The 12246-nt window shown below is 35.7% G+C and overlaps 1 protein-coding gene across 3 annotated transcripts in view; it reads left to right on the plus strand.

Annotated features, from left to right (window-relative positions):
- The window catches only part of BTBD9 (BTB (POZ) domain containing 9), a 94935-nt gene that overhangs the window by 79615 nt on the left and 3074 nt on the right, over positions 1–12246 (plus strand). The gene's annotated exons all lie outside the window — the stretch shown is intronic.

Raw genomic sequence — 12246 nt, forward strand, 5'->3', positions numbered from 1 at the left:
TTGAAAAAACTTTTCTTGTTTTGGTATGAGCAAATTCCTTTATCACATTCGCGTAGTCCAATGTTTCAGCCAATTAATGTTCCATTGATATTATCTCTAGACCACTTAAACGTGTTTGAGATATGGAAGAACGTAGATAGTTTTTAATAAGCGTAGAGTAAGTTTCGAAAAATTTCTTTCTCAACTTGCCACGGTTACTGGTAAGGTAAACAAAATCATAACTGCAACACTGACATAGGGAGCAAAGTTATATTTCTCAATTAATTTTAGTCTCTTTTGGTGAACGTTTAGGCTTAATTATAGCGGTTAATAGGTTCAGTTCATCTTTCAAAGCACTGGGGTTAATATCTTTCGATTCTTCGCGTATTAAAATGCAGGCAATTTTCAGACAAAAGTTCAGGTGGCATATCGTTCAGATTACTTATATCGTAAAGAAAATCGAAATACTCGCAGTGATGTTTAAGTTGCTCAAACCTTTTTCTTAAAGCTAACACAGTCACGTCTAGAAGTTTGTAATAAAAATCGATCTTGTATTTTGTTATGTGGATCTTCAATAGCTTCATTCTCTGGCTCGTACTGAAATCGTCTCCTCTTCTTTCGACTTAGAGTTTGCATTGCATTGCCTATCCGTGGGTCATCCATACCTAATTCTGATGCCAACTCCATCGCATCAACTAAGTAAAGTTGAATTTTGCATAATTTCTGCTCCTCTCAAAGTACTTAGATATATTTTGAAGAAACCCGACTGCATCCAACACATGGATACTTTTGTTTACTATGTTTAGGTGGAGTGAAAAGTCATACCAGATAACGAGTGAGCAAAGATAAGTAAAACCACGCAGCTGGTTTGCTATACACAGAGCATCATGGACGATCACTCTATCTATTCTATTGTCCTTGCTTATTTAAAGTAAGGTATCATAAACCTCTATTTGATATCTAAATGGAGTCAGAGCATCAACTCAGCTCTCCCATCTTGTGGTGCTGGATGGTTTTAAAGTGAGGCTGCTAATATGTTCCTTCAGTATGGCCCAACGTTGAACTGACGCAGAAAAAAAGTCATAAACTTGTTTTTAACTATACAAAAAAAAAAAAAAAAAAAAAAAAAAAAAAAAAAAAAAAAAAAAATGGTGGACTGAGATGTTGTGACCGCATCGTTAACGACAAAATTTAGTAAAGGAACATAGAAGGCTTGGGAATTTATTTTTGCTTTTCATATTGGAACTGTTGTCACATCTTTGGCCCTTCATGTCTTCGATAGAAGCTCATTTCTTTTAGGTGTTTAATTATTACTTCTGTCACTTCTAGACCAGTGATGTCTTTTACTGGTACGAAACCAAGAAAGTGTTCGCAAATTTTTACAAGCCATTCTCCATTACTACATGTAATTTGTATAAAACGAACGATCCTTTGCTCTGTACCAGAAATATTTGGTGCACAGTCAAGCATTATGGTATAATATGTTGCAGCTTTCAACAAAAACAGTATTTTACTTTCAATTTACTTACTAAGAATTGGAATAAAATTTTTTTGGACATTTTTCCTTACTAATGGTGGTATTTATTTTGTCCTCCCATGGTTCTTTTAATGTGTTCGGCCATGATGCTGTCAAGCTTGTATTGCTTAGATATAAAAACCATTATATATATATTGTTGATAAGATACGATAATGAACAATTTGTAAATTGGTTAAAAACTCGCTGCTAGAACCTAAATGTCTCTAGGTGCTGTAGGCTGCAACGGCCTGTCTCAAGTGGGAGTGTACCTTTTGCGTACTTGGAGTGGAGCGTTAGAATATTGCTGAATAGAAAAATATAAGACACACTTGACAATCTTATCCGCCCTAGCTGAAAATCTTATCTACGCCGCTGCAAGGGAAATCTTGAACGAGATACCTGTGGCTAGTAGTTTGATAATTGGAAATGAGGGAGAATGCTCTGAATTTCCTGAGTGAGTATTTTCCTGAATGTGAGTGAAGTAAGTTTAATTACATTCTCAGGGAACACAATTTTATTTTTCCATGTGGGACTATTACGAAGCCTTATATTTTAATAGTATTCTTTTCTTTTTCAAATTTTGCCGCCCACTAGACGTGCCGCCCTGGGCGGTAGTACGACTCGATCCCCCTTGCGCCGGCCCTGATTATGACTCGTACACATTTCTTTTTTACTAACAGTAACGTTTTTCCTAATAACATTAATCTTCTTTAAGTTGTATTTGAATATGCTTAGATGTTTTGACAAGCCTGAAACCGCAAATACCTCATCTTTTGCGTCTCTTGTATGTTGTTTTATTCTAGTTCCTATACATTCCTAGTAATTCCAGTGTAAGAATTATCTCATCGACAAATAACATGATAGACCTCAATATGTTCACAAAATAATTTTCCTAATCCGAAAAGAGCTTTCCAGTATTTTTGAGTGATTTGTAGCTAACGTGAAACTCAAATTTCTTCGCAACTTTGTTCAGATTTAATGACAATTTAGGTCGATATACAAAGGAAATCTACTTATTCTGGACTTGGGTGCAAGTTTGTTAGTTAAGGCGAAAGCCCTTTTTCTTAATTTATTTTAAAGTTTTCCTAAGGTATCCATTCTTTTTAACCAATTCAAATATAATCTTTAGTTGATTATTTATATCTTAGTTAATTGATATTCAGCAGTACACCCTTAGGAAGAATACCAAACCCACATGAGACATAATCTTGAAATGAGCGTATTTTTTTGTGGATATCAAAATGATACTCATCTTGGTTACATCTGGTGGTAATCTGAAATTGAAAATAAACCTTATTTTTTTCGTTAGAGAAATGAAATGCATACATACCAATACGTTGAAAGGAAAAAATAGTCAATACTAAGCTAATACTAATAAACAAGAATCCAAACAATCAATTGAACAAAATGCTAGTGTTTCTCTCTTTCCAAAATTAACACATAAAGGAAACTATTCTGTAGTATAAATTACAACCAAGCTTTATACCCAGAATTAATGTAGGGAAATCGCAGCTGGTTACATTTTTTAAAAAAAATACAATCACAAAATTTCAAATCTGAAAATTTTGCATGAGTCTTTGTCACAAATAATAATAATAATAATAATAATAATAATAATAATAATAATAATAATAATAATATAATAATAATAATAATAATATAATAATAATAATAATAATAATAATAATAATAATAATAATAATAATAATAATAATAATAATAAAGTAAAAGCTTTTTGATTTTAAAGGAAGTGTATTTAACATTCGTTAAAAAGTACTTAACTCCAAAAGCACCCAGAATTATCTAAAACTGAGTTTCGGCAATATACCCTTAGTGCCTTCTTCAGTACCTATCCCTTCTGAAAACTAATGCTGATTGTGGAACTTACTTTTATTACTTCCAATAGTCCTTCATGAAATTTCAATTTTGCCTAAATATTCATTCTCATTGAGTACTGTCAGTATCTTAAGTAGCTGATTAATAATACTTATACATTACTTTCCAGTCTCATTTGTTTCATCTGTTTTATTTTAGTTCACTAATAATGTAATTGGTTGAAGAACAGTGTTAACACTGCACTAATTTAAATCTCCTCAGCATTCCTTCGAAATCAAACTTCGATGTGCCTTTCTAATCACAGGATTTCCTTATTCTAGAAACCTGTAATGAGTTTTGAAGAAGAAGTACATAAGTTGAAGATTGCGATTTCTTACTTCACGCGATCCACAATATTTCTTCACACTACTAAATTATACGTATTGTATTGGCGATACCTATATAACTTCCACACCGGTGCTAAGTGTCGATGTAATGTGTCAAGCTTTGCACAAACCTATATCTGCTGAAAATCCATCCTGTTGTGCCATAACCTGTGTAAAATTTTTAAAGATAATCTGATTAAGAATTTTTGAATTATTAGATGTTAATACAAGTATAAAAGTATCTTTTTCGTTTCTTCTTCTTAAATAATCTTGTGTAGTTTCAAGCCAAAACTGTTAGTAATGCCATCTCAGCCTTTAAGATTTCCCTTATATAAATTTAATGCTGAATTTCTTACCCTCATTCAAAAAGGTTCCTTTCTATATATAACGTGCTGTTGTTAATGACTTACATGTCTGTAGTTTTATAGTCGGTGTTGTTAACTCGCTCACTCACTCACTCTATAGCCTATGAACCCGGAGGTCCAATGCCGCGTTCACAAAAACTCTCCAGTGACTTCTATCCTTAGCCAACTAGATCCAGTTTTTACTATATATACCTATTTCTGCGAATTCATCTTTAATATTTATTGTCCTCCCATCTGCACCTAGGTATTCCTAATGGTCGTTTTCCAATTTGATTTCCAGTTAATACTTTGAAAACGTTCCTGCTCGCCCCCATTCTGGCTACATGACCTTCCCACCTAAGCCTCCTAGATTTGATGACCTAACAATGTTTGGTAAACCGTATAAATTATGTTGTTCCTTGTTATGAAGTTTCCGCCATTCTCCATTCTCGTTCCTCTTAGGTCCGAATATTCGTCTCAGGATCTTGTTCTCAAACACTGTCTATGTTCGTCCCTTAGAGTAAGCGACAATGCTTAGCAACCATACAGAACAACAGGCATGATTATCGTTTTATATATTTTAAGCTTCAAATTCCTCGACAGAATTCGCGACGACAAGAGATTTTGAACCGAATAGTAACACGAATTCCCTGCTTTTAATCGACATTTATTTTCTTTGTAAATATGATTTTCGTCTGTTAATATTGATCCTAGATATTTGGAAGTATCCACTTTATCAAAAGTATCATTTGATAGTTTAACGTGTCCATAATTTGCCATATTACGATCCCGACGAACTTCCATGCGTTTAGTTTTCTCTGCATTTACTTCTAAACCTATGTCCCTGCAAACATTTAATAAGACCTCTGCATTTCTTTCTATTGTTCTCCTATCATCCATTATTAAATTTACATCAGCATACGCCATAACCTGGTGAATTACATTCAACTCTAGGCCCTGGTTGGTATCTTTGATTTTCCTTATAGCGTATTCCAGGACAAAGTTAAGTAATAATGGCGACAACGCATCTCTTTGTTTCAGGCCATTCTCAACGTGAAAGCTCGTGGACAAAAAATTTCCTACCCGGACTTTACTTTGGGATTCATTTAAACATGTCTTAATCTAATTAGCTTTCTCGGTATTCCAAATTCCGTAAGAATGTTATACAATGTTTCTATCCTAACCGAGTCGTAAGCCTTTTTAAAATCAATAAATGGTTGATGGACCGGGGTATTGTATTCCCAATTCTTTGCGAGTATTTGACGAAAATAAAAATGAAAATTAGTATTTTAATTTCATTAAAATTTGTATGTTTATTTTATGTAGTTTTTTTTTTTTATCCGCGTGTTAAATTGTTTAAACAAGCCAGGAAATAACAGTGTTATGTTTATATACGGAAATGATATTGTTTGTTTTTATTATATTTTTTGTTATATAAAACTTTGTATGTAACAAATTGTAACAAACTGGAAGAACTTCCTAGCTATGTATGCTGAAAAACGACCGCGGTATATTAATTAAAAACTTCCTAGTTTCATTCATTTCAGTCTGTGGTCACGGGACCCGTGACTAACAAACCAATACCTTAACTTTTCAAAAATAAAAGCCAGGTCCGTAACGCTAACTGTCAACTCAACCTATCGTATAAAATGTAACACTCTCAATTACCAGCTCATTGTAAATCCCACTAAATAAAATAAATGCAGTAAACTTCGTGTATCAATCTGATTTCATCAATATACAAAAACGAACTGTTTCCAAGTTCATAAGAGAAAAGCCATCTACATCAGGTTTGAGGGGCAAAAGTAAGAGTTCGTTGCTTATTCAAATTCACTATATTACGTTAAGCACTCAGCATTTTCTAAATGTCCACTAAAAGACTGTTGAACTGAAATATAAAAGATACTTCTGTGTCAAAACTTTTTAATATTTCTACAATAACAGGCTATCTATCGGTCACGAATGTCATGAAATCAGAAAACAGCCATGAAAGCAAGAAAAAGTCACAAAATTTAGCTTTGGGTCACGATTTTTTTTTTTTATCTGTGCAAATATAAGCATAGACTGAAAAATTATAAAACGTCAAAATTCACCACCAAAAATGTCTCTGGTCGGCTTTAGATGCTACCAAATTGCAGACAAACCATGCTTCTATCGCATGTATGAAAATTTGGCCCAATTCGCATCCAAATTGGCTCTTCTTACTAAATTTTATGGTTTGGGAAGGAGGTTACGAAATTTCATTTTGAAGTTTTAGTAGACACCCTGAATAACCTGTTTTGTGTACTACTACAATGTGTATTTTTTTCCCATATTGAAGGAAACTCGCCATTTCTGAGGGAGACAGTAAATATATTTGGTAGAATGTGTAGTTTTTTCCATATTAAAGGAAACTCGCCATTTCTGAGGGATGCAGTAAATATATTTGGTAGAACAATTGGCAATTTGTGCTACAGGCTTGTAACTGTATAATAAGAGATACTGTTAGGACCAGGAGTGGGACTTTCCTTGATCATTTTAATTGCTGGAATCACATCAGATTTAGTGATATTGTGTATAGGTATCTATTACGTCGTGCTTAATACTGAGGGATGGAGAATTCATATCCTGGCTATTTGCATAATATCTGAATTCTAAATTAACATTTTCGCTAAAAACATCTTCAAAATAGTTCCATAACATCATTTGATTCTGTAACTGATTTGTAATTATTGCTTGCCATCAGAATTCTAAAATATTTTCCTGAAATACACATTATTATTGACAGTACTGTTTTCCAGACTCAAATATGATTTTTTTCTACTCTAAATACAGAAGGTCGATCCGCGTATATGTGTCCAATTTTACACCCGTACCCCTGACCACAGAAGCGACCGAACCAAGTGGTTAAACGCGTGTGCTATACCTGGAGGTCCATTCTATCGTCTGCCAAGCGAAACTGTGTCGTGTGCATCATGGCTCCAAAGGTGAACCGTTTTTGGAAGAGCTACGTAATTGGACTTTTCCACGCCAAATATTCGGTTTCTAAAATTCAAAAGCAGTGCAAAGAAAATGGTTGTGCATTGGGTTCGACGACTATCAAGAACATAATCAAGCAGTATAAAAAAGAAGACATACCAGGTAAGCATTCACCCACTAAGGGGTCGAGGAAGCGAGCGTGTACCACAGGACTCCACAAGTAGCTCAGAAGTTGCGGCGAATGGCCTTACAAGAAAATCCCCCTCCGCAACGTGTGATGGCAGCTCGACTCCACATACCACAGTCAACTGTTAACCGCTACCTCCGGAGGGTCTTTAAAAGTCATGGACATTACCTAAGTGCGGCCCATCGCCGTGAGAGAAAGACCAACAGCAGGCGCCTCTATGAACGCCATCTATCTGGGGAAAAGTGGAAGTTTGTGGCCACACTAGATGAAGCATGGCTGTATCTATCAGATTGTGACAAAATTCGCTCGATAACCTACACCGGTATTCGTGCTATTCCATTTCATGATATACCAGTGAAATCACCAGATGCCAGTCCCATGGATTTCTGCGGGTTTGGTCTACCGAAAAGGGCACTTTCTTCTCGTCGTGTCACTACTCTCGGGGGCCTGTGGAAAGCCTGCCGGGAGGAATGGGAGAAGATTCCACTTCCTGTACTTCGTCGTAGTCTTAGTGGAAGTTACGGTGCAGGGCTATTGCCAGAACACATAGCCATTACATTGAGGCCAACCGATGGTGGTCCCATGGATTTTCATAAGTTAGTGCTATTTCAAAATTGGACACATATACGCGGATCGACCTTCTGTATTTCTTTCTGATAATTTTCCGTAAATCTGATTATTTTTGATACCATGAATTATATTTCGTTTGTCTTGCTTTGAGAAAATATTTGGTTTTCTTATTAATTAACTTATAATACTAATAATAAATCATGTCACACAAGACATTGAACTTGAACCAGGCTACACAGAGCTAATTTTTAATGTAAGCATATCTACTTTTGTAAGAGGTAGCTTTTTTTGGGTAGTAAATACGTAAATACGCAGTCTTTGAACTGTAGAAATTGTAAGGAATGAAGGAACACGCTGAGAAAGAAGAAACTATTTCTCGTAAAGAAAAACAATATGCAGTTCTTTTTTCCTAAGTTTTTTAAATAGGACTATATGGGTGGGTATATCTTTCTTGTTTAAATGAAAAAGCGTGAGAAATTTCTAGTTTTATCTAGGCTGGTGATAATAGAAAACGGATCATGCTCTTTACAACTATTGCTTACTAGCCTAGCCCATCCACAAAGTTGAATTGACGTGAACTGACTTGTCTCGTCATTGCCACTGCTTAGCTTGAACTCGTTTGTTCCTTGCAATACTATATGCCGAGAGAGAGAGAAAAGGAGGGAGCAGTCCCATTTAGTCAACATTCGTTTCCATTATTGTATTTTGAGTTGTATCACCTACGTTTCTGTCATTTAGGCCAAAAGTGACCATTAGGATTGAATGATAATAGTGAAATAAGTTATGATTGGACAATACATAACGCCCATTCCCTGAGTTGGATTCGAACCTGCGAACAACAGCACAGTATGTAATAACCGCCTTTAAAACGAATAAACTTAACGTTGATTCGTAAGCATAAAAAATTCAACTCCCATAAAAAATTCAAAAATTTAGCCCATATCAGGTTGGTAGGTTTTCGACGTGTCATTCAATAATAATAATAATAATAGTAGTAAAATACCGCAGTCGAAGATACCTGTTCTGCGAGGAAACAGAAGGTTGTTCGCTTTATATCCGATCATTTTCGATTCGGTGCTGCCACCTGGCGTATCATACAGGAACTATGGTTTGCTGGCAGGAGCAGTGTTGTTTCTGACCTTGTAGGTGCGTGAGTGTTGGTAGTGAGGTTATCAAATGGCGCCGAAAATCACCAGATATCGGGAGGATTACGTAATGATCCTTTTCTATGCTTTCGTACCTACGCATTGTGAATCAGTGTCAGGAGAATGGGTTAACACTCGGGGTGACTAGTGCGACAGTTATTGTGGCCCGTTACACACAACAGGCTCCCCTTGGGAAACATTCGCCTACGAAAACCACCATGACAAGCGCTGCAAGCAAAGTGACACCTGTAGTGGTAAGAGGGATCCGTCGATTGGCGTGCCAAGAAGATCCTTTGACGCAACGTGATATGGGCTACAGATGCCACCTCGCATTGTCAACTGTGAACGAAGCAATTCGCAAGCGCTTTAGGTTGAAGTGTGTGCGGAAGGCCCGTGTACTACACCTGCTGCAGCGTCACATTGCCGAACGTAAGACGAACTACAGAAAACTGTATGAAAAATACCTGACGGGTTCCAAATGGAAGAAAGTTGTCACAATGGATGAATCGTATGTCCATCTCACTGCTGGTGGTCATATTCGTGTGATCACATACCATAACATTGACTGCAAGGGACGCAGCAGCTTTCTTCTTCAGTGCAGGGAAAGTTCCCCTCGTGGCTTTATGGTTGTTACGAGATTCGGATATGAGAGTAGTTGCTGTTACGCAGGTGGACAAAAATATGTAGGTGAATGAAAGATACTTCCAAGAATTCATTCTGGCACCTTCTATCGGAGAGATATCCCACAATTGTATGAAATGGACGCGAACCAGGTGATGATCCATATGGACAAGGCTTTGAGTCATACCACCACAACATACACTACGTTTTTATCAAAAAATGACAGAGGAATTAGGAATTCGTGTCATTCCGTTTGAAGATATCCCCGTGAAAAGCCCAAATGCCAGTCCAATGGATTTTTGCGCATTTGGACTGTTGAAACGCCATCTTCAACATCGCCGCCCACGCACCCTGGAGGCCCGTGGGAAGCGCGATATCTTTTTGGGTGAGTATCCGTCAAAAAGGTCGGATATAATGCAAACAACCTTCTGAATTTTGCACATCTGTGGACAGCATTCCAAAAGAAGACCCATAATTTGGGAGGGAAAGAAGAAAACTTGAAACTTCCCCTTTTCTCACCCCTCCTTTTTGCAGGTATACGTACTTCCGTGTAGGCCTTCGATTTCGCTCACTGAGTTTCAAAGTGAGGGCTAGAATGATTCTCCTTGTTCTCACCAGAGGCGCTAGTAGTGAGAATAATTTAAAAAAACATCATCTCGTGGTCAAAAGACGTACTACTTTCGCTGCAGAAAAAACTCTAGATGAAAAGAAATTTTAAAATTAGGCTATTATTACAAACACCTTCACATAAATGATCATTTCAGTTTCTTCTAAAGATAGGTTACATTAGTCAGATAGGTTTGAACGCTATTGTAATCTTCATTTTTAACTATTTTTTTGATCATTAATTTTATTTCCTAATTCTTTAACTTTTTTTTCCGTAAGAGATGATTTGATCTTCCAATTCCAACAACGATTTAGTACACTTTTTCTATTTCATTTTCTTTCTCTTTGACTATCTCTGTAATTCTTCTTTGATAGTTATTGTCAATATGCACTCTTTCTTGTTCAGGGCCCCATAATTCTGCTTGTTAGTTTTTGATTCATGCTTTCTCTTTGTCAATCACCACATCCTTATGAATAATTTCCCTTTGCTTAGTTTCTGTCTTAATTTTTAACAACTCAGTTTGATTTTCTAATATTTCTATTTTTATCCTCTTTATCATTTTGAAGATGATTTATTTGTTTATTAACATCATCTACAGCTTTCTCCTTTTTTAAATACATTTTCAGTATTAAACTAATCAGGAGACTATTCAAAGAAATGTTATCATCTGCAATAGAACTAGCCTTCAAGCTTTGAAATCGTTTAAATAATTTTGCCTGAGTTAAATCAAAGTCATGATCAAACCACCTATCCGTGTTAACACCAGTTTCACATATTTCTTTCCTACTCAAACCAACTGCATGTACATCATTATTATATATATAAATACAGTATCATTTTGGGAACCAGGTAATTGTAGTTCCTCATATGTTTCAGAATCCGATTCTGAATTTAGTTTTATTCTGTGAATTAACTTCTCGTGGCAGCTTTCATTACATTACTAACCTATACTTTTTGTTTCTAATATCCTTTTCTAAGATTTTCAGTGGTAAGTATGAATCATTTTCATTGGTGTTTTGTTTCCCTATATTCTCCCGAGCAATTTTCACAAATTCATCAACCGTATTGACACTCCTATATTTTGAATCAGACTTTTTAGACTTCTTTTTCAACCTTTTATCTTTGCCTCTAATTATTTGAAATGAGAAGTCCATATACCAAACTTCATGTCTAGCATTCAGAGATTCCGAGATATGGACATTTAAGATAATGTTCACTCCTCGCTCCTTCCTTCTCCGTTCGTATACGTGGAAATTCCAGAATCCCAATTTTGTACTGTAAGTACAACATGAACTAATGGTTACTTATCGTACATTTCAGAATTAATCGCACTTCCTCCACCAGAGATATTCAAGTGCAAATATTGGAAAATTCCGTATGTGGCCATATTTGATGCCCTACAAAATCATTATTCAAATTTCGTACAGTTGAGGCAGAAACAATATTAAGTATAGGTTAAGCTATCATTTCCTATACCTCCCAACTTATACTCCATATTGTTTCTGACTGTACATTATGTGGAGATAAATACAAAGTCCATATAGAAATATTCTTGACTCAATGCCCTCCGATACTTTTCATGGCTTAAAAGTGACAATTTGATTTCTTTTTATTCATCAGTTTATGGAATTATTTGCATCCACATTGTTGAAATTGAGATGTAAAAAGTTTTTGGTACAGCATTAAAGGTTAATTCATTACATTTCTATTAGTGTTTGTCTCATATCTGTATCACTTTTCATTTATGAGATATTGCGTATCATGTACAGTCCGCAGCAAAAAACCTGCAACATGAGCATGTAAGTTTATTGTGAAACTACGCCTAACAGCGCAGGGAATCAATATAACATCTAAGTGGCACGAATCACGCCAGGGGAAACTTCGGCGTCCTTCCCTGCACACTTATTTTGGAGCAAAAGACTTCGTCGTTTCACAATAAACTTACATGCTCATGTTGCAGGTTTTTTTTTTTTTTTTTTTTTTTCTGCGGCCTGTACAACCTGAATTTCTCATGAGGTGTATGCCCTGTTGAAAATATAGCCGCGAACAAGAAGTGGATTTTGAAGTTAATTCAGCAGAATAGATTAAGATTAGTCTCCGCTCTTACCACTAGATTG

Source organism: Thermobia domestica, chromosome 9 (genome assembly GCF_964235325.1).
Source record: "Thermobia domestica chromosome 9, izTheDome1.hap1.1, whole genome shotgun sequence".
NCBI classification, from domain to species: domain Eukaryota; kingdom Metazoa; phylum Arthropoda; class Insecta; order Zygentoma; family Lepismatidae; genus Thermobia; species Thermobia domestica.